The 22,197-nt window shown below is 35.3% G+C and overlaps 1 long non-coding RNA gene and 1 other non-coding gene across 2 annotated transcripts; one reads left to right on the top strand and one right to left on the bottom strand.

Annotated features, from left to right (window-relative positions):
* Positions 1–11,609: 11,609 nt before the first annotated feature.
* LOC110743548 lies at positions 11,610–20,943 on the top strand. The gene is made up of 4 exons (XR_002522815.2): positions 11,610–13,436; positions 19,804–19,879; positions 19,964–20,057; positions 20,894–20,943. It is a non-coding gene; the product is annotated as an uncharacterized LOC110743548 (long non-coding RNA).
* On the bottom strand, positions 16,356–16,480 carry LOC116275153. The gene has a single exon (XR_004184110.1). It is a non-coding gene; the product is annotated as a small nucleolar RNA SNORA77 (small nucleolar RNA).
* Positions 20,944–22,197: the final 1,254 nt, after the last annotated feature.

The raw sequence follows: 22,197 nt of genomic DNA, 5'->3' as shown, positions 1-22,197 counted from the left end.
CCTAATGTCTCTTCACTTCTTTGTGATCCTTTTCCTGAAGCCCCAACTGTTTTCCCTGAAAACTTACAGGGGAAGACTCTTGGGGGGAGAAGTAATGCCTGCATAGCCTTGAGAACTGGAGGTCTCTAAGATATCTCCTACTATACTTTCCGTCATTCCATCCATTCCCCGATAAGCATTTTTAGATGAGCACCCTTGCTGGAAGTGACCTGCAGGAGAGCATACTTGGCAAGTATGAGAATGCCTGTGTGATAAACACAGCATCTGCGCATATTTCCTGCTTGATTTCCTATCCACTTGATCCCCTTCCTGCTTGGCTGAACTGTCTATTGTGAAAACATGGGGCTCCTCTAGTTGAGAATGACTGTAGAGTAGAGGGCACGCTGGACAGGGATGTGGGAACTGAGTATTAAAGATGCCATTCACTGGACAGGGATGTGGGAACTCAATATTAAAGATATCATTCCCCCCACATCCCAGGTGATTTATATATTGTTGGAGTGGGAAAAGAGAAATCCAAAAGAGCAAGCCCATCCATAAAATGGATCTGCTAATTTTATTGTTGAATAACTGAAATAAAAATACTATGTAGCATGTGGGTAGCTAGCACATGGCTATAAAACTCTAGTGAATTTTTAGCTCTATTTATATGGAACTAAAGCTACAGTTGTGTGGAACTAAGCTTCCCCCTGTTGGTAAATGGCAGATACCTAGTTTTCATCAATAGTTACATTGAGCTTACTCTGATGTCTTGTTTTGCATAATTCTTTTATCAGGCTTTCTCTGACGGTCTGTTCTTTATATTTTTTTAATCTGTGCATCCTATGGTTGCCCCAACAGTGTATCTAATATGTGTGATTAGTCATATTCTTCACTCCTCAACACAGTTACATCAGTTTTTCACAATAGTCAATGAACCTTATATCAAAACGTCAAAAACCTTGTTTTAAAAGATCTTATAATTTGGTTCTAAAATTATATACAGAAATGCTCCAAGGCAAGAGTAGCTAAGACACTTTTGAAGAACAAATTTGGATAACTATTAGACTTCTTATAAAACAGTGGTAATTAAGACAATGTGGTATTACATGAGTAGTCATATAGATCAATGGTAAAAGAGAATCTGAAAACTGATAATTACCTGCAGACACTTGAATTATGACAAAGTTGGCATTCTAGAACAATGGGAGGAAACTCACCGTTTCAATAATGCCTCTGACTCAGTTATCCAAATGGGTAAAACAAAGAAAAAACAAATTTACTGCATACTATTCACAAAATTTATTCTGCCTAAACCTATAATAGAGGAAAATGTGTAGCAGTAAGTATATATCAGGCAAAAAGAAAGCCTGAAAATACCTAAGCAACAGTCTCAATAGGTTAGAATAAAAAAACGCTGTAATCTAACTCCAAAAAAGTAAAAAGGACATGATAAAAGTAAGAGAAGATGAAGAAATAGGAAAACACACAAAATAGGAACAATAAAACAAGAAAATTATGGCTCACTTTTGTAATCCCCATACTTGAGGAAGACAAGGTGGGAGGACACCTTGAGCCCAGGAGCTCAAGGCTGCAGTGGTTGCACCACTGCACTCCAGCCTGGGTGACAGAATAAGACCCTGTCTCAAAAAAAATGTAGATTGAAAAAAATAATAAACCATTAAGTAAACTGGGAATAAAGGGCAGCCTCCTCAAATAGTTAAAGGGCGTAGATAGAAAACCTACAGTAAACATCATATTTAATGGCTGGAAAAAAGGCAAGAATATTTACTTGACTCTTTCTGGTTAACATACTGGCTAATTTAGCCAGTGCAATAAGCAAAGCAAAGTAGGGAGTGGGCCTGCAACCTGGAAAGGAAGAAATAAAAGTGTTGTTATTTGTAGACAACATATCCTTCTATGTAGAGGATCTCAAAAACTGCACAAAATATTTACTAGACCTAATAAGCAGGTTTTGCAAAATATCTAAATAATTTGGAGAGATTAATTAAAACTCAGGTATTCTGATTCTAGAGTCTACACACTTAACAATTATGTTATGCTGCCTCTCCTGCCTCCCTTTCCCTTCTGTAATTCACACAGTTATCTTCCACACTGTTTTCTGAATTGGTTCCATGATACATGATGCTTGCATGCAGATGCTTCTATTATTTAGCCAAACTTTAATATTGAAAAAAAAAAAAAACTCCATAAAAACATTTAAAGTCACCATTTAATAAAAAATTTAATCTTAATCTTTATGTTTTAGTGTTCAAAAATGACCTCTCATACGTCCTGGCAGTGAGATAGTTTATTGGGAATACAGACCTATGATAATCATGTTGGATCTTTAAATTAGTTAAGAGGATTCTTATCTGCAGAACACTGGGGATGTGATTGATGCTAAATATTCAGCGAATGCCCTGAGCTTTGACCCTCTAGGATTGGAAAGTATAGAAATTTTGTCCCTTGGGAGTTGTGTTCTGGTTGATGATACTCTTTTTTTGCTAGTTTGCCGAAAAAATTAAAAGATCCTGGCCCTGGATTTTGTTGTTGAGAAGACCAACAGGAAGCTTGATTTAATGTCTAACACTGCTTTGAAATTACACATCTATGGAAAATCTCAGCGTGTTCATGGATATGGCTGCCTGAAAAGTGTCATACCATACACAATTGCAGCTGCCAGAGAAAGGCCAAATCAGTGCCTGTCAAACAAAAAACAAATAGAAAACAAAATGATAGTCTTAATCTAAATATAAATACTCAGATTAAACAGATGATCTAAAGACACAAATTAGGGGAAGAGATTGTCATATTAGATAAAAACACAGAGACTATATGCCGCCTACAAGAAACATACTAAATGTAAAGACAAATGAGTTTAAAGTAAAAGAATGGAAAAAAGATATACCATGATAACACAAATCAAAAGAAATGTGGTGGGCCTATATTAATATCAGATAAAAATATATTTCAGGATAAATAATAACAGAGATTTTTTAAAGACCAGTTCATAGTGATAAAGGAATCAGTTTATCATGAGAACGTAATCCTAAATACTTATGCACTTAATAGCAGAGCTTCACCATACATGAAGCAATAACTAATAAAACTTCAAAGGAAAAATAGGTAAATCCACAATTACAGAAATTTGAATACATTCTCACTAATTGAGAGAATGAGAAGATAGACAATTAGTAAAGTTATAGTAGGTAGACTTGAACAGCAAAAATCAACCAATTTGACCTAGTTGACATTTGTAGAACATCCCACCCCAAAATGGTACAATACACATTTTTAAGACCATGTAAAACATTTACCAAGACAGAGCAATAGATTTAAAAGTTAAGGTGATTCATTCTCATGTGATTCTAATGTAATTCATTAGAAATCAATTACATTAGAAATAACATAAAAGCGGTGCATCTAGAAAATACCAAATATATGAAACTAAATAACACACTTCTAAATAACCCATTGGTCAAAGAATGAATCAAAAAGGAAATGAAGTATTTTGAACTCAGTGAAAATAAAAACACAACATATCAACATTTGTGAAATGCCTCTAAAGTAGTACTTAAAGAGAAATTTAAAGTGCTAAAGGAATGCATTAGAAAAGGAAAGTCTCAAACCAATGAATCAGTTTCCACCTTAAGAAGATAGGAGCAGGAAAAAATGAAATGCATTATAAACAGCAGAATGATCTGTTCAAAGCATAAATTAAACAGAAAAAAGAAAATACATCAAAAGCTGGCTTTTTGAGAAGATATGTCAGACTCAGGAAAAAAAGAGAGGACACAATTATTCAAATCAGAAATGAGAGAAGTGACACTACTACAGACTTTACAGACATCCAAAAAAAATAATAAGGGAAGATTATGAACATCTTAATACCAATAAACTTGATAACAGATGAAGTGGATAAATCCTTTGAAAGATACAAGCTACCACAGCTCACTCGAGAAGAAATAGATATTAACATAGTCCTGTATCAATTTTTAAAATTCAATTTGTAGTGTAAAACCTTATCAAATTCAGGATCATAGACCTTCACTGGTGAACTGTCTCAAACCAAACAATATTTAAAGAGGCAGCAATTCAAACTCCATACAAGCTTTTCCACAAAATTGAAGAGGAAGGGATAGTTCCCAATTCATTATATTAGGTCAGCATCACCATGATACAAAACCAGAAGATGTTATAAGAAAATAAAACTACAGACCAATATCCCTTATAAATACTGATGCAAAATTCTAAACAAAATTTTAGCAAATTGAATGTCACATTATATAAAAAGGATAATACATCAAGACCCAAGTGGGTTTTCTCTCAGAAATGCAAGGTTAGATTAACATTTGAAAATCAGTCAATGTAAGTCACCACATTAGCAAACAAAAAGGGAAACCATATTATTATCTCAAAAGATGAAAAAGGTATTTGACAAAAATCATCTAAAAAGGAACTAACTTCTTCAATAGATCAAAAGGAAGTTAATATCATACAGTGAAAGACTGAGTGTTTTTTTTTTAAAATAAAGAGCAAAGCAAGGACGTCTTCTCTGTCATTTCTATTGATCAATATACTGGAGGTTCAAGGCAGTACAATAGCCAAAAAAAAAAAATGGCATTTGGTATGGAAAAAAAGAAGTAAAACTCTATTTGCAGATGATATGCTCATTGATATGGTTTGACTGTGTCCCCACCCAAATCTCATCTTGAGTTGTAGCTCCCACAATTCCCACATGTTGTGGGAGGGACCTAGTGAGAGGAATTGAATCATGGGAGCAGGTCATTCCTGTGTTACTCTTGTGATAGTAAATAAGTCTCATGAGCTCTGATGGTTTTATAGAGGGGGAGTTTCCCTGCACAAGTTCTCTTCTTTTGTCTGGCACCATGTGAAATGTGCTTTTCACCTTCTGCCATGATTGTGAGGCCTCCCCAGCCATGTGGAATTGTGAGTCCATTAAACCTTTTCCTTTTGTAAATAGCACAGTCTTGGGTATGTCTTTGTCAGCAGCATGAAAACGAACTAATACAGTCATGTATGTAAAAAATTTTAAATCTTGAAAAAAATATACTAACAACTAATATTTGAGATTAGTAAGATCTTAGCATACAAGGTCAATAGTCAAAACTCCACAGTAAACAATCAGAAATTGAAATTTAAAAACAATACTATTTGCAGGCCACGGGCGGTGGCTCACATCCGTAATCCCAGCACTTTGGGAGGCCAAGACAGATGGATCACAACGTCAGGAGATCGAGACCATCCTGGCTAACATGGTGAAACCCTGTCTCTACTAAAAATACCAAAAAAATTAGCTGGGCATAGTGGCAGGCACCTGTAGTCCCAGCTAGTCGGGAGGCTGAGTCAAGAGAATGGCATGAACACAGGAGGCGGAGCTTGCAGTAAGCCGAGATCACACCACTGCACTCCAGCCTGGGTGACTGAGCAAGACTCCATCTCAAAAAAAAAAAAAAAAAAAAGTACTACTTGCAATAACATTTAAATATTAAATATAAATAGACATAATAAAATATGTGACAATTATAGAACATTGCTGAAAGAAATTTAGAAGGACCAAAATAGAGAAATAGATCTAGTTTATTGGTTGGAAGGCTCAATGTTGTTAAGATATTAATTCTCCCCAAATTGGTCCATAGATTTAACGCAATCTCTTTCAAAATATCAGCCAATATTTTTTGTGTAAAATTCAACAAACTGCCTTAGCTGTGTCCCAGAGATTCTGGTATGTTGTGTCTTTGTTTTCATTAGTTTCAAAGAACTCCTTGGTTTCTGCCATAATTTCATTATTTATTCCATAGTCATTCAGAACCATGTTAATTTTCGTGATTTTGAGTGATTTTCTTAGTCTTGACTCCTATTTTTATTATGCTGTGGTCTGAGAGTGTGTTTGGTATAATTTTGATTCTTTTGCATTTGCCAAGGATTGTTTTATGTCAAATTATGTGGTCGATTTTAGAGTGTGTGCCATGTGGCAATGAGAAGAATGTATATTCTGTTGTTTTTGGGTGGAGAGTTTTGTAGAGGTCTATCAGATCCATTTGGTCCAATGTTGAGTTTGAGTCCTAAATATCTTTGTTAATTTTCTGCCTCAATATCTATCTAACAATGTCAGTGGAGTGTTAAAGTCTCCCACTTTTATTATGTGGGAGTCTATGTCTCTTTGTAGGTCTCTAAGAACTTGCTTTCTTTGTGTTGGCTGCATTTATATTTAGGATAGTTAGGGCTTCTTATTGAATTGAACCCTTTACCATTATGTAATGCCCTTCTTTGTCTTTTTAAATCTTTGCTGGTTTAAAGTCTGCCTTTTTTTTTTTTAGTTTGTCTGAAATTAGAATTGCAATCCCTGCTTTTTTCTGTTTTTCATTTGCTTGGTGAATTCCCTCCATCCCTTTGTTTTGAGACTATTGATGTCATTATGTGTGATATGCTCTTGAAGACAGCATACCATTGGGTCTTTCTTTTTTATCCAGCTTGTCACTCTGTGCCTTTTAAGTGGGGGCACTTGGCCCGTTTACATTCAAGGTTATTATTGATGTGAGTCATTGTGCTCTTAGCTGGTTATTATGCGGCTTGTTTGTGTGGTTTGTTTATACTGTTACTGGTCTGTGTATTTAAGTGTGCTTTTGTATTCACTGGTGGAAGTCTTTCCTCTCTATAGTTAGTGCTCCTTTCAAGATCTCTTATGAGGCAGGTCCAAATCTTTCCTGGCTTGTGAGGTTTCAGCTGAGAGGTCCACTGTTAGCCTGATGAAGTTTTCTTTGTAGGCGACCTGTCATTTCTCTCTAGCTACTTTTAACTTTTTTTTTTTTTTTCATTTTGACCTTGAAAAACCTGACTATTATGGGTCTTGGTGATGATCTTCTTCGGTAAATTTTGCAGGAGTTCTCTGTAGTTCCTGAATTTAATTGTTGGCCTCTCTAGTAAGGTTGGGGAAGTTTTCATGGATGATAGCCTGAAATACATTTTCCAAATGATTCATAGATTTAGACTCTTTATGCAATTCCATACTTTTTGGAGGTTTTGTTCATTCCTTTTAATTCTTTCCTATTTATTGTTGTCTGACTGTCTCATTTCAGAGAGCCAGAATTCAAGTTATGAGATTCTTTCCTCTGCTTGGTCTATTCTGTTGTTAATACTTGTGATTGCATTGTGAAATTCTTGTATTGTGTTATTCAGCTCTGTCAGATCCATTACGTTCTGTTTTATACTAGCCATTTCATCCTTCCACTCCTGTATTGTTTTATTTTGATTCTTAGTTTTCTTGGATTGGGTTTTGTTGTTCTCCTGAATCTTTATGATCTTTGTTCCTGTCCATATTCTAAATTGCATTTCTGTCATTTCAGCCAGCTCAACCTAATTCAGAACTCTTGTGCAGTGTTAAGAGGGAAATTCATAGCACTAAATGCCCACATCAAAACATTAGAAAGATCTCAAATTAACAACCTAACATCGTAACTGAAAAAAATTAGAGAAACAAGAACAAATCCACTCCAAAGCTATCAAAAGACAAGAAATAACCAAAATCAGAGCTGAACCGAAGGAAACCAAGACACAAAAAAAATCATTCATATGATCAATAAATCCAGGAGTTGGTTTTCTTGAAAAAATTGATAAGAAAGATAGGTCACTAGCTAGACTAATAAAGAAAAAAAGAGGAAACGTCAAAATAAACACAATTAGCAATGATGAGGAGAATGTTACCTCTAACCCCATAGGAATAAGAGTAACCATCAGAAACTACTGTGAACATCTCTATGCACACAAACTAAAAAATCCTAGACGAGATGGGTAAATTCCTAGACATATACATGCTCCAAAGATTGAACCAGGAAAAAATTGATTTCCTGAACAGACCAATAATGAGCTCTGAAACTGAATCAGTAATAAGTAGCCTACCAATCAAAAAAAGCCCAGGACCTCATGGATTCACAGGTGAATTCTACCATATGTACAACGAAGAGCTGGTACCATTCCTACTGAAACTATTCCAAAACACTGAGGATGAGGGACACCTCCCCAGTTCATTCTATAAAATCAGCATCATTCGGATACCAAAACTTGGCAGATACACAACAAAAAAGAAAATTTTAGGCCAATATTGATAAATATTGATGCACAAATCCTAAACAAAATACTTGCAAACCAAATCCAGCAGCACATCAAAAAGCTAATACACCACAGTCAAGTAGGCTTCATTCCTAGGAGGTGAGTTTGCTACAACGTAAGCAAATAAATAAATGTGATTCATCACATAAATGGAACTAAAGACAAAAGCCACATGATTATCTCAGTAGATGAAGAAAATGCTTTCAATGACGTTCAACACCCTTTCATGTTAAAAACTCTCCATAAAATAGATATTGAGGAAACATACCTCAAAATACTAAGAACCATCTATGGCAAACACACAGCCAGCATCATACTGCATAGGTAAAAGCTGGAGGCATTTTTCTTGAAAACTGGCACAAGACAAGGATGCCCTCTCTCACCACTATTCAACAGTATTGGAAGCCCTAGCCAGAGCAATCAGGTAACAGAAATAAAGAGCATCCAAAGAGGAAAGGAAGAAGTAAAAGTATCTCTGTTTGCAGATAGCATGGTTCTATATCTAAGAAACCCCATAGTCTCAGCTCAAAAGCTTCTTTAGCTAATAAACAACTTTAGCAAAGTTTCAGGATGCAAAATCAATTTACAAAAATCACCAGCATTCCTATGCACCAACAACAGCCATGCCAAGAGCCAAATCAGGAAGGTAATCCCTTTCACAATGCCATAAAAATAATAAAATACCTAGGAATACAGCTAACCAGAGAGGTGAATGATCTCTACAATGAGAATTACAAAACATTGCTCAAAGAAATCAGAGAAGACACAAGCAAATGGAAAAACATCCCATGCTCATGGATAAAAATAATATCATTAAAGTGAGCATACTTCCCAAACCAAATAACAGATTCAATTTGCTATTCCTACCTAACTACCAAGGATATTCTTCACAGAACTATTTTTAAAAAACAATTTTAAAATTCATATGGAAGCCAAAAAGATCTCAAGTAGCCAAGGCAATCCTACACAAAAAGAACAAAGCTGGAGGCGTTATGTTACCCGACTTCAAGCTATACTACAGTGCTACAGTAACCAAAACGGCATGGTACTAGTACAAAAACAGGCACATAGACCAATGGAACAGGATAGAGAGCCCAAAAATAAGGCTGCACACCTGGGACCATCTGATCTTCAACAAAGCTGATAAAAGCAATGGGGAAAAGACTCCCTATTCAATAAATGGTGCTGGGTTAGTAATTGGCTATCCATATAAAGAAGATTGAAGCTGGACCCCTTTCTTACACCATATACAAAAATCAACTCAGCGTGGATTAAAGACTTAAACATTAAACCCAAAACTATAAAAGTTCTGGAAGACAACCTAGGCAATACCATCCTGGATATAGGAACAGGCAAAGATTTAATGACAAAGACACCAAAAGCAATCGTGATGAACGTGAAAGTTGACAAATGGGACCTAATTAAACTAAAGAGTTTCTGCACAGCAAAAGAAACCATCAACAGAGTAAACAGATAACCTACAAGATGGGAGAAAATATTTGCAAACTATGAGCCTGACAAAGATCTAACAGCCAACATCTATAAGGAACTTAAATTTACAAGAGAAAAATAAACAATGCCATTTAAAAAGTGGACAAAGGACATGAATGGACACTTCAAAATAAGACATACATGTGGCCAACAATCATATTTTAAAAAGCTAAATATCACTGATCATTAGAGAAGTGCAAATCAAAACCACAATGAGATAACATCTCATACCAGTTAAAATGGCTGTTACTAAAAAGCCAAAAAATTACAAATGCTGGCAAGATTGTGGAGAAAAAAGAACATTTATACACTGTTGGTGAAAGTGTAAATTAGTTTGACTGTTGTGGGGAGCAGTATGGTGATTCTTCAAAGAGCTAAAAGCAAAACTACCATTCAAACCAGCAATCCCATTACTGGGTATATACCCAGAGGAATATAAATCATTCTATTGTAAAGACATATGCATTCAAATGTTCATTGCAACTCTATTCACAATAACAAAGACATGGAATCAACCTAAATGCCCATCGATGACAGATTGGATAAAGAAAATGTGATATATATAAACCATAGAAAATATATAAGTGGAATGGTGATACTATGTCACCATAAAAAAAGAACGAGATCATGTCTTTTGCAGGGGCATGGATGGAGCTGGAGGTCATTGTCCTTAGCAAACTAACTGCAGGAACAGAAATCCAAATACCACTTGTTCTCACTTATAAGTGGGAGCTAAATGATGATAATTCATGAACACTAAGAATAGAACAACAGACACTGGAGTCTACTTGAGGGTAGAGGTTGAGAGAAGGGAAAGAAACAGAAAAAATAACTATTGGTACTAGGCTTAATACCTGGGTGATGAAATAATCTGTACAACAAACCCTCATGATACGAGTTTACCTATATAAGAAACCTTTACATGTACTACCAAACCTAAAATAAAAAGTTAAAAAAATGAATTTGACAAACTGATTCTAAAATTCACATAGATATACAAAGGACTTAAAGTAGTGAAAACAATCTTAAAAAGGAAGAATAAATTGGAGAACTTACTACCTAATTTCAATACATTCCATAAAGCTATCATTTCAAGATTGTGTGGAACTGGCCTAAAATTGATAAACAATGCATGTGACTGCATTTATTCTAAGTTCTGAAATAGGCAAAATTAGTCTGTGTTGCAAAAATAATTGGAATGGTTTCTGCCTCAGTGGGTGGGTTATCTACAAAGGGACATGAAAGAAATGTATCATGTGCTAGAAATGTTGTATATTTTGATATGGTCACACATTTCTTAAAACTCATCAAGCAATACACTTAAAATGTTTGCACTTCACTATGTGTTCATTATACCACAATGAAAGAAAGGAGAACATTAAATTTACTTTGCAAATAGAGCAAAAATTAACAATGTACCATCAGAAATGAAAATTACTTTATTGAAAGAATTGAATATGAAAAATGCAACCTACTTTATATTTTAAAATAATAGTTCAAATTATTCCCATGAGAACTTTGTCTCTTGGAAAAGGATCTTCATATTATTTAAAGTTATAAAGCAGTAGCATAATTTGGGAAACCTTTTTAAATATCTGTACTTGTTTAACATTTTCACTTTTCCTTTGTAGCATTTCCACTTATATATTTAAAGTTACAGTCTCTCTTCTACTGCTTTCTATCAGAGATTTCTTGTCCAGGGCTCTCGGATCATATATGATTATTTACAAAAAGACAATGATTATGTCTTATCTGCAGAATTTCAGACCATGGCACTCATCTATATAACATGTCATTGCAAAGGCACCCATATCAAGCAGCAGATGAATTTTCCAACCTCTTTGAAATACTTCCCAAGGGCTGTTTTATTATTTTTATGTTTTGAGACAGAGTCTTGCTATACTGCCCAAGCTGGTCTACAACTACTGGGATAAGGTGATCCTCCTACCTCAGCCTCCCAAGATGGTAGGAGTACAGGCATGCATCACTAAGCCCCTTAATTTTTTTTTTTAGAAAAGTGGTCTCACTATGTTGCTCAGGCTGTTCTTGAACTCCTGCATCAGCTTCTCAAAGTGCTGGGATTATAGGCACAAGCCAGTGTGCCCAGCAAGAGCTGTTTAAATCCTGCCTAAAATCAGAGTATGCCAGTGCTATGGAATAATCAAATATGCTGTTTTGTCTTCCTCTTCTCCCTACATGTAGTTACCGTCACACCCTGCAGGCGTGCTGTCTGCTACTTTTAAGGTATTCCTTGTGTTTGTCACGGCCCTCAACAGTATGGTCAAAATACCTGCTAGAGGAATTCCCAGGCAGGACAGTGAAAATGACATGATCTTTCTCAGAAACTGAACTGACTTGGACTGGAATCAGCAACTCAAAACAACCATGGAGACTCAGAATCACAGAATCATGGAATCTTGGTGCTTAGTGTGCAAGGGAGTCACAATATGATTTCTTTCTTTTACCTGAAGTTAAAAAGACATCCTTCTCCGGTGATGGAGAAAATTTTACCTTATATATGCCCTTAGTTTAGAAATGCAGTACATTTCAAATGGAGGACAAACGTCAATACATGTTGGTTGCTGATATTTAAATAAAAATAATTATTATATATTCCTGGTGAATTTTCCTTCTTTATTACCAGTAAGCTTTTCCTTGTCATGAAGTCTACTTTGTCCAACGGTACCAACCCTCTTCTAATAAGTGTATGAGTGATGTATTTTTTTCATCCTTTTATGTACAAAATTTCTAAATTCTTATAGTTAACATGTATGTCTAATATAAGCATACGGTTTTTTTCATGTCACTAATCTTTGCCATTTGTGTAGTAGTTTGTCTATTAACATTTAATGACAGTATGGTGAATTTGGGTTTCAGTCTACTACTATCTTAATATCTTTTATTGACTTTTTCTGCCTGTTTTATGTTCCTTCTAGTCTTGCTTTGAAGTGTACTGAATATTTTTTAGTATTCCATTTTTCTCTTAGCTTGTTAGTTATGCATTCTATTTATTCTCTTATGCCTACCTTAGAAATACAACGTGTAATTTATACCTTTTCAGCTGTAATAAAAATCAATATTTTTACCTCTTCCTGGTCAAATATAGAATCTTATCTCCATTTCCCTTCTCCAAGTTTATATTTTATTGTTGTGTATTTTAGTTATTATTTTGATTTGCATACACATATATGCATATAAACATATATAATGCACTTATATATATGTAGACATTAAGTCCCATGTTGTTATTATTTCATTAAAAACATATTACTTAAGCTTTACTAACATATTTGGCTTTTCTGTTGCCTTTATTTTCCCTGAATCTGAGAGTGTCCTTGTGGATCATTTTGCTTCTGCCTTAAGAACACTCTGTAGTATTTGCTTTAGTGTAGGTCTGCTGGTGATGAATTCTTCAGTTTCCAGCTGTCTCTAAGTATCTTCACATCACTTTCACATTTGAAGAATTTTGTTTTTATGAATTTAAAATTTTAGGTTTGAAGTGATTTTGTCTCCACAGTTTGAATATATCATTCTATTGTCTCCTGGATTTCTTTAAGTTCAGGGAGTTTTTAAGTTCTTATTGTTTTTCTCTTGGAGTAAATGTGGCTTTTCTTTTCCTCTGATTCTGTTAAGATTTGAGGCTGATCTGTTTCTTGTCCTCTCTACTTCTAGGGCATCCGTTCATCCAACGCCTGGGGTCTTTACCACAGCCTGTCCTCCTCAGCAGGCTCTGAACTCGAGGGTTTGTCCCGTCTGTTCTGTGAGTCTGTTGCTAGCTCTGCTCGGATTTTCAGGCTCTCAACCATCGCTTGCAAAATTGGAAATCCTCACAGGTAAAAAGTAGCTTCAAATATGAGACTCAGTTATCTTGGCTTATAACTCCTCTCCACCTGTAAACATTTCTTTTTTCTTTAATCGACTTTTCTTAGTGGGAGGGTTAATTTCAAATAACAGTCCATCAGGCCAGACTTGGTGGCTCACGCCTGCAATCCCAGAACTTTGGGAGGCCGAGCTAGGCGGATCAGCTGAGGCAGGAGTTCGAGAGCAGCCTGGCCAACATGGTGAAACCCCATCTCTACTAAAAATACAAAAATTAGTCGGGCATGGTGGTGGGTGCCTGTAATCCCAGCTACTTGGGAGGTTGAGGCAGGAGAATTGCTTGAACCTGGGAGGGGCAGGTTGCAGGGAGTCAAGATTGAATCATTGCACTCCAGCCTGGGTGACAAGAGTGGGACTTCACCTCAAAAAATAAATAAATAAATAAATAAATAAATAAATAAATAAATAAATAACAGCCCATCACTGAAGCAGATTAAAGTCCCAGTGTCCTTAAAGCTGAAATGCAGTCTGAATTGGAGGCATCTGTGGGGCCAAAATGTGAATTACTTATTTAGGAAAGAGAGCTAGAGTTAGGCCTAGTAATGAAACAGTTTGAAGTATTGAGTATTGTGGGCAGAAGTAATGAAGAGAAAACAACACAGCAAGATCAACTCTGCTCTTGACTTTTAAAATCTGGTTCCTTATTCATGTACTTCTTTTATTTTTTTTAAATCAAGACAATCATTCATCCAGATTTATGGCTACAATATAGTATCATAATTTTACTCTTTATGATTGAGAAGCAGATTCTAATAGAAAAATAAACATTAATCCCTTGAGTCAAGACTTGTACAATTCCTGGTTTCACAATATAGATCTCTATGGTAGTGGGTGACATAACAAATATACTTTCCTTGATTACATTGCTCATTATAAGTTAATGAGAACTCTTTTCCTGTCATAAATATCTTGTATCAACAAAGACTTTGTTCCACTTAGTATGTGATGAAGTAGTTAGCATCTCAATAATACCCTCACTAAGAATAACTTGAAAACCATATATTTTACAAAGTCATATTATACATTAAAAGATTAAGACCCTTAGAAGTAGTGAGGACTAAAAGGAGCACAATTTCAAGGAGAGAGAAATTTTCATAAATAAGCTCAAGATCTACAGCTTACTCTGAATGTATTTAGTGATTTGGGGATAGGGCAAGAAGCTGAAACTCAAGCTGGGCTCAGGAAAAGGGTACCGTAGGGGACAGAGAAACCAGAATTATCGGCAGTTGCTTAGGTCTCAGGTGATAAAACAATGACCCGAGGCATCTGAGAAAGAGAACCAGACTTCCATTCAAGATATTTACCAAATTCTGGGGCTGGGTAGAAGCAAGTTTAAGAGTAAAGTTGAAAAACTTATAGCAAGTAAAGTAGAAATGATGAATTCTCCTGGAGCTAAGGAGACATACCACCAAGCTATGGAGGGAATGCTCTGGAGGACCACATTCTAGGAATACGTGTGATGAGAGGTAAAGTGATGATGCCTGATGAATAAGTAAATTAAGTTCAAGAGCATGGATGAGTTAGGGAGAGCTAGAAGTGTGTGAAAAACCTGGGAAGCAGGATTTTATTAGGTTGGTGCCAAAGTAATCGCGATTTTTGCCATTTAAAAGTAATTAAGCCGGGCAGAGAAAGACAAATACTGTATGATTTCACTTACATGTGGAATCTAAAAACATTGAACTCATAGAAGCAGAGAGTAGAATGGTAGTTTCCAGGGACTGTGAGGGGAAAGATGGGGGAGATGTTGGTCTAAGGATACAAAAATCTAAGGATGTCAAGGGACACACCATCACTTTACCTCTCATCACACATATTCCTAGAATGTGGTCCTCCAGAGCTTTCCCTCCATAGCTTGGTGGTATGTCTCCTTAGCTCCAGCAGAATTCATCATTTCTACTTTACTTGCTATAAGTTTTCAACTTAACTCTTTGCCATTTAAAAGTAATGGCAAAAACCGCAATTACTTTGGCCCCAACCTACAGAACTGCAAGCATCTTAGAATCATTTTTTTTTTAAATTTTGCTAGACAGAGAGTGAAGGGATTTGAAGAGGTTAGCAGAGAGCTGACCACAAGGGATGTTGAATGGCATAATAATGTAGTGATTTTCAATAATAAAATACATTAACTATAGATCTCTTGAACTTTTTCTCCTGACATTTTGTATACTTAGACCAACATCTCCCCCATCTTTCCCCTCACAGTCCCTGGAAACTAACATTCTACTCTCTGCTTCCATGAGTTCAGTGTTTTTAGATTCCACATATATGTGAAATCATACAGTATTTGTCTTTCTCTGCCTGGCTTAATTTATTTAACATTAACATATCCTCCAGATTCCTCCATGTTGTTGTAAAAGACAGGATTTCCTTCTCTTTAAAGGCTGAATAATATTCTATTACGTACATACATACCACATTTCTGTTATCCATTTAACTGCTGACTGACACTTAGCTTGATTCCATATCTTGGTTATTGTGAATAATGCTTCAGTGAACATGGGGGCAGATATCTCTTTGATATACCAATTTTATTTTCTTTGGACGTATGCCCAATTGTTGGATTGCTGGATCATTTGGTACTTCTATTTTTTTTTTTTTTTTTTTTTAGGAACCCCATACGTTTTCCATAATGGCTGGACTAGTTTACATCACCATCGACAGTTCCTTTTTCTTAACATCCTTGCCAACACTTGTTATCTTTTGTCCTTTTCGTAATAGCCATTATAACAGGTGTGAGGTGACATCTCATTGTGGTTTTAATCTGAATTTCTCTGATTAGTGATGGTCGGCATTTTTTTCACATACGTGCTTGCCATTTGTGTATCTTCTTTTTAGAAGTGTTATTCAGGTCCTTTGTCCTTTGTTCTCTAGCACCCTGTGTTCCTGGGCAGCTACATAAGTCTTGACAGGTCAGGTGGCCACAGCACCCCAGAATGTTATTCTGGCAGAAGGAAAAAGCACCCATCTTGGGTTGCAGTCAGGTTCCAAGTGAGTCTGCAAGTTGTCTATTTTTAATTTGGGTTATTTGTTTTCTTACTATCGAGCCATTTTACTTCCCTATATATTTTATATATTAAGTCTTTATCAGATGTATGGCTTGAAAATATTTTCCCCATTCTATAGGTTGTTTTCTTTGCTGTGCAGAAGCTTTTTACTTTGATGTAAGTACATGAGCCTATTATTGCTCTTGTTGCCTGTGATTTTGGGGGTCATATTCCAAAAATCTTTGCCCAGACCAATGTCATGGAGCTTTTCCCTGTTTTTTAAATAATTTTACAGTTTTAGGTCTCTCATTTAAGTCTTTAATCCATTTTGAGTTAATTTTTTAATATAATGTGAGATAAAGATCTAATATTAGTCTTCTGCATGTGGAGAGCCAGTTTTCCCAACACCATTTATTGAAGAGACTGTCCTTTTCCCATGTGTGTTCTTGGAAACTCTGCCAAAAATCAATTGACTGTAAATGTGTAGATTTATTTGAGGGCTCTTTATTTCATTTCATTGGTCTATGTGTTTGTTTCATGCCAGTTCCATGCTGTTTTGATTACTATAGCTTTGGAGTAGATTTTGAAATCAGGTAGTTTGATACCTCTAGGTTTTTTTGTTTGTTTTGGTTTTTGGTCAAGATTTCCTTGGGTATTTGGGGTCTTTTGATGCTCCATAGAATTTTAGGATTGTTTTGTCTATTTCTGTGACCAATGTCATGGAATTTTGATGGGGATTGTATTGAATCTATAGATCACTTTTGGTAGTATGAACATTTTAACATTAATTCTTCCAATTCATGAACATGGCATATTCTCTACTTATTTGTGTCGTCCTCAATTTCTTTCATCAGTGCTTTATAATTTTCAGTGTTCAGGTCTTTTATATCCTTTGTAGCTATTGTAAACATAATTTAAAAAAAATTTTTTTTTTAGCTAGCCACTATTAGTGTGCAGAAATGCTACTGATTTTTGTACAATTTTTGATTGTGTATCCTGCAATTTTATTGACTTTATTTTTCTAACAGTTTTTTGTTGGAGTCTTTTAATATTTTCTACATATAATATCATGTGTCTGCAAACAGGCACACTTTAACTTATTTCTTTTCAATTTAGATGCCTTTTTTTTCTTTTGGCTAATTACTGTCTAGGATTTCCAGTACATGAATAGAGGTGGAAAATTTGGGCATCCTTGTCTTTTTCCTGATCTTAAAGGGAAAGATTTCCAGTTTTCACCATTGAGTGTGAAGTCAGCTGTGGATCTGTTATCTATGGCATTTATTTTGCTGAGGTGTTCCATCCATACCTAATTTTTTGAGTTTTCCTTATGAAAAATATTTAATTTTATCAAATGCTTTTTCTGAATCTACCGATATGATTATATGACTTTTGTCCTTCATTCTGTTAATGTGATATATCACATTATAGATTTATAGATTTGTGTATATTGAACCATCTTTGTATTCCTGGGATAAACTCCACTTGATGGTGGTGAGCAATCCACTTAATATACTGTTACATTTGATTTCATGGTATTTTGTTGAGGATTTTTGCATCTATGTTCATCAGGGATATTAGCTTACAGTTTTCTTTTCTTGTAGGGTCTTTATCTGGATTTGGTTTCACAGTAACACTGACCCTTTAAAATCAGTTTGGAAGTATTCCTTCTTCTTTAATTTCTTTTGAAGAGTTTGAGAAGAATTGGTACTATTTCTTTACATACGTTGTAGAATTTAGTAATGAAGCCATCAGGTCCTGGGCTTTTCTTTGGCGGGAGACTTTTTCTTCTTTTACTTTCATCTCCTTACTTATTATTGATCTTTTCAGATTTTATATTTCTGCATGATTCAATCTTGGTAGGTTGTGTGTGTCTAGGAATTTATTCACTTCTGGTGGGTTATTTGATGGCCTATAATTGTTCATAGTAGTCTCATAATCCTTTGCATTTCAATTGTAATGTAATGTATTTCAGATATTACAGCTCATTTCTGATTTTGTCTTCTTGCTTTTTTTCTTAGTCTGGCTAAGGGTTTGTCAATTTGTTTATCTTTTCAAAAAACGTGTAGTTTATTTGATCTTTCTATTGTTTGTCTTGTTTCTATTTTATTTATTTCAGCTCTTATCTTTATTATTTCCTTCTTTCTACTAACTCTGGGCTTAGTTTTTCTTATTTTTTTAGTTCCTTGAGGTATAACATTACATTGTTTAGTTGAGATCTTTATCTGTGGTGTAGGCATTTATTGCTATAAACTTTTCTTTCAGAACTGCTTTTTCATAAGTGCACAATAGAGTATTATTTAGAAAAAGAACTGCATTTCTTATATTTTGATATATTTTGTTTCCACTTTAATTTGTCTCAAGATATTTTGTAGTTTTCCTTTAAATTTATTCATTGATTCATTGGTTGTTAGCATGCTGTTTAATTTCCATGAAATATATAGAAATTCCCAAAATTCCTTCTGTTACTGATTTCTAGTTTCATACCATTGTGGTTGGAAAAGATACTTGATATAATTTTAGTCCTTTTGTATTTGTTTTTTCTTGTTTTGCGAACTAACACACGATCTATATTGGAGAATATTCTATGTGCACTTGAAAAGAATGTTTATTCTGCTGCTTTTGGATGAAATTTTCTGTGTATGTCTGTTAGGTCCATTTGGTCTAAAGTGTAGTTTAAGTCTGATGTTTCCTTATTGATTTTCTATCTGGATAATCTGTCCATTGTTGAAGCTGTGGTAGAGAAGTCCCTTACTATTTTTGTATTGCAATTTATATCTTCCTTCAGATCTATTCATATTTGCTCCATTCATCTAAGTGTTCAGATGTTAGTTGCATATGTATTCACAATTGTTATAGCTTCTTGATGAACTGATTCCCTGATGGTTACATAGCAACTTTCTTTGTCTCTTTTTGAAGTTTTGACTCAAATTTTATTTTATCTGAAGTAAGTGTAGGTACTCCTGCTCTCTTGGTTTTTATTTACATGGTTTATCTTTTTTCATCCTTTCACTTTCTTTCCATATGACTTTCAGTTATAAAGTTGAAGTGAGTCTCTTTTACCAGCATATAGTTGGGTCACTTAAAGAAATCATTTATTCACTCTCTCTTTTTATTGAAGAGTTTAATCTCTTTACATTCAAGATAATTATTGATAAGTAAGAAGTTAGTATTATCATTTTGTTAATTATTTTCTGGTTGTTCTGTAGATTCTTTTTTCCTTCCTCTCTTGCTATCTTTTTTAGTGGTTAGGTGATTTTCTCTACAGCATACATTGATTCTTTTTCTTTTTTCTTTTACTTTCTTTTCTTTTCTTTTCTTTTTTTCTTTCCTGAGATAGGGCCTCATTCTGTCACCCAAGCTGGAGCTCAATGTCATGATCATGGCTCACTGCAGCCTCGACTTCACAGATTCAGGTGAGTCTCCCACCTCAGCCTCCTGAGTAGCTGGGACCACAGGTGGGTACCACCACACCTGCGTAATTTTTGTATTTTTTGCAGGGACAGTCTTTCGTTATGTTTCTCAGGCAGTCAGTAACTCCTGGGCTGAAGTGATCCAGGCCACTTCGGCCTCCCAAAGTGCTGGGATTACAAGGTGAGCCACTGTGCCTGGCTGATTCCTTACTTTTTATCTTTCATATAAGTAATATAGGTTTTCGCTTTGTGGTTTTCCTAAGGCTTATATAAAACATCTTACACTGATTACACTATTTTAACTGGATAACAACTTATCTTTGATCACATTAAAAAACTCTAATCTTTTACTGCCCCCTCCCACATGTTGTTCTCGATATCACTATTTACATCTTTTTGTATTGTATAGTCCTTAAATTATTGCAGTGATGATATTGCTATTATTATTTTTAATAATTTTATCTTTTAACTTTTATACTAAAGATATAGGTGATTTACACACCACCATGACAATATTAGGGCATTTTGAATTCTATTGTGTTCTCACTTTCACTAGTTTTTTTATACTTTCATATGTTTTCATGTTACTAATTAGTGTCCTTTTCCTTTAGCTTGAATAATTCCCTTTAGCGTTTTTTTGTAACATGGGTCTGGTGATGATAAACTCCCTCAGCTTTTGTTTGTCTGGGAAAGCCATTATGTCTTCTTTGTTTCTGAAGGACAGTTTGCCAGTTAAAGTATTCTTGTTTGGCAAAGATTTTCACCTTCAGCACTTTAAATATATCATCCCACTCTTCCCTGGCCTGTAATTAGAACTCCTTTATCTGTTACTTGCTTCTTTTCTCTTGCTCTCAAAATTCTCTTTAATTTTTGACAGTTTGATTATAATATATATTGGTGTCATCTTGTTTCAATTGAATCTGGGGAGACCTTTGGCCTTCCCATACTTGGATATTTAAAAAACCAAAGCCATTTTTTTTTTTTTTTTTGATATGGAGTTTTGCTTTTGTCACCCAGGCCAGAGTGCAATGGCATGATCTTGGCTCACTGCAACCTCCACCTCCCAGGTTCAAGCAATTCTTCTGCCTCAGCCTCCAGAGTAGCTGGGATTACAGGTATGTGCCACCACGCCCGGCTAATTTTTGTATTTTTAGTAGAGACAGGGTTTTACCACATTGGCCAGGCTGGTCTCAAACTCCTTACTACAGGTGATCTGCCCACATCAGCCTCCCAAAGTGCTGGGATGACAGGCGTGAGCCACTGCGCCCAGCCCAATCATTTTTTAATAACTGAAGAAGTTTGAAATCAAGGACAACACAAAGCAAAGGCACAGTTGTTTTGTTTCAATGATGATTAACTTCCATGAGGTACTCTCTATGAAAATATGAAACATTTTCTCACATGAAAAGTGAAAATCATATAACATGTTGAACGATACAGTTGAATATGAGAGCAAGAAGGTGTACTCTGGACAACTAAAAAGCAGGTTCCCATTGGGAGGGCTTTCCTGGCCTGGATGAGTGATCTGACCTAGATACGTGACCTGGGGGTGTCAGGAGGCTGCAGGTTGGACTTACAGATGGACCTCTGCAGTAGAGCAAACTATCACATGCAACACTCAGTGGGAGTGTGTGGTTCCTGAGAAGGTTAGGTCTGTATAAAGGATGTATATCTTTAGGATGTTTCTAGAAAACTGCAGAGAAAGATTTACTAAAATAAACCCAGGTTCTTAATTTTGGTTTAAGCACAGATTTCTATAGTTTTTCAGGTGCCTTATGAGTTTTTGCAGATATACCCACAGACACTTAAATGAACTAAACAAGGAACAACAAACAGGACACTTGCTACAAGGACCTTCACTTTAGGAATATGTAGAAAACAATTTGGCATTTTCAAGTGGATAAAAAGCTGTTCATATCTCCCACCACAATTGACTGACTGTTCTAAGCTTAAATAAACAATTATACAAATAATGACAATGGAGTCATACAAAACTATTTAATTAATGTATATTCAATTATAAATCCAAAGAGGGGAATTTTAATGGTTCAGATAACTCCAGTTTGCCCACCTATCCACTAGCAAGCACATACCTTACATAGGGAAGGAAGTAGGAGACTAGAGCCTGCTGATCCCTCAACAAGTCTTAGGTCTTGCCTGCTGCTCTCATTATGAGCAGCTCTTCGTTCTGAGGGTAATTCCTGAGTTTAAGACACACCTTAGTCTTACAATATACTGCTTCAACACAAGCTATCTTTTTATCTGGTACTCAGCTGAAGAAGCCACCCTAAGAAGTAAGTGTACCCTTGAATTTTACCTTG

The sequence above is a fragment of the Papio anubis genome, chromosome 5 (genome assembly GCF_008728515.1).
Source record: "Papio anubis isolate 15944 chromosome 5, Panubis1.0, whole genome shotgun sequence".
NCBI classification, from domain to species: domain Eukaryota; kingdom Metazoa; phylum Chordata; class Mammalia; order Primates; family Cercopithecidae; genus Papio; species Papio anubis.
The sequence above is the reverse complement of the archived record's forward strand: the minus strand, read 5'-3'. Positions and strand labels throughout refer to the sequence as shown.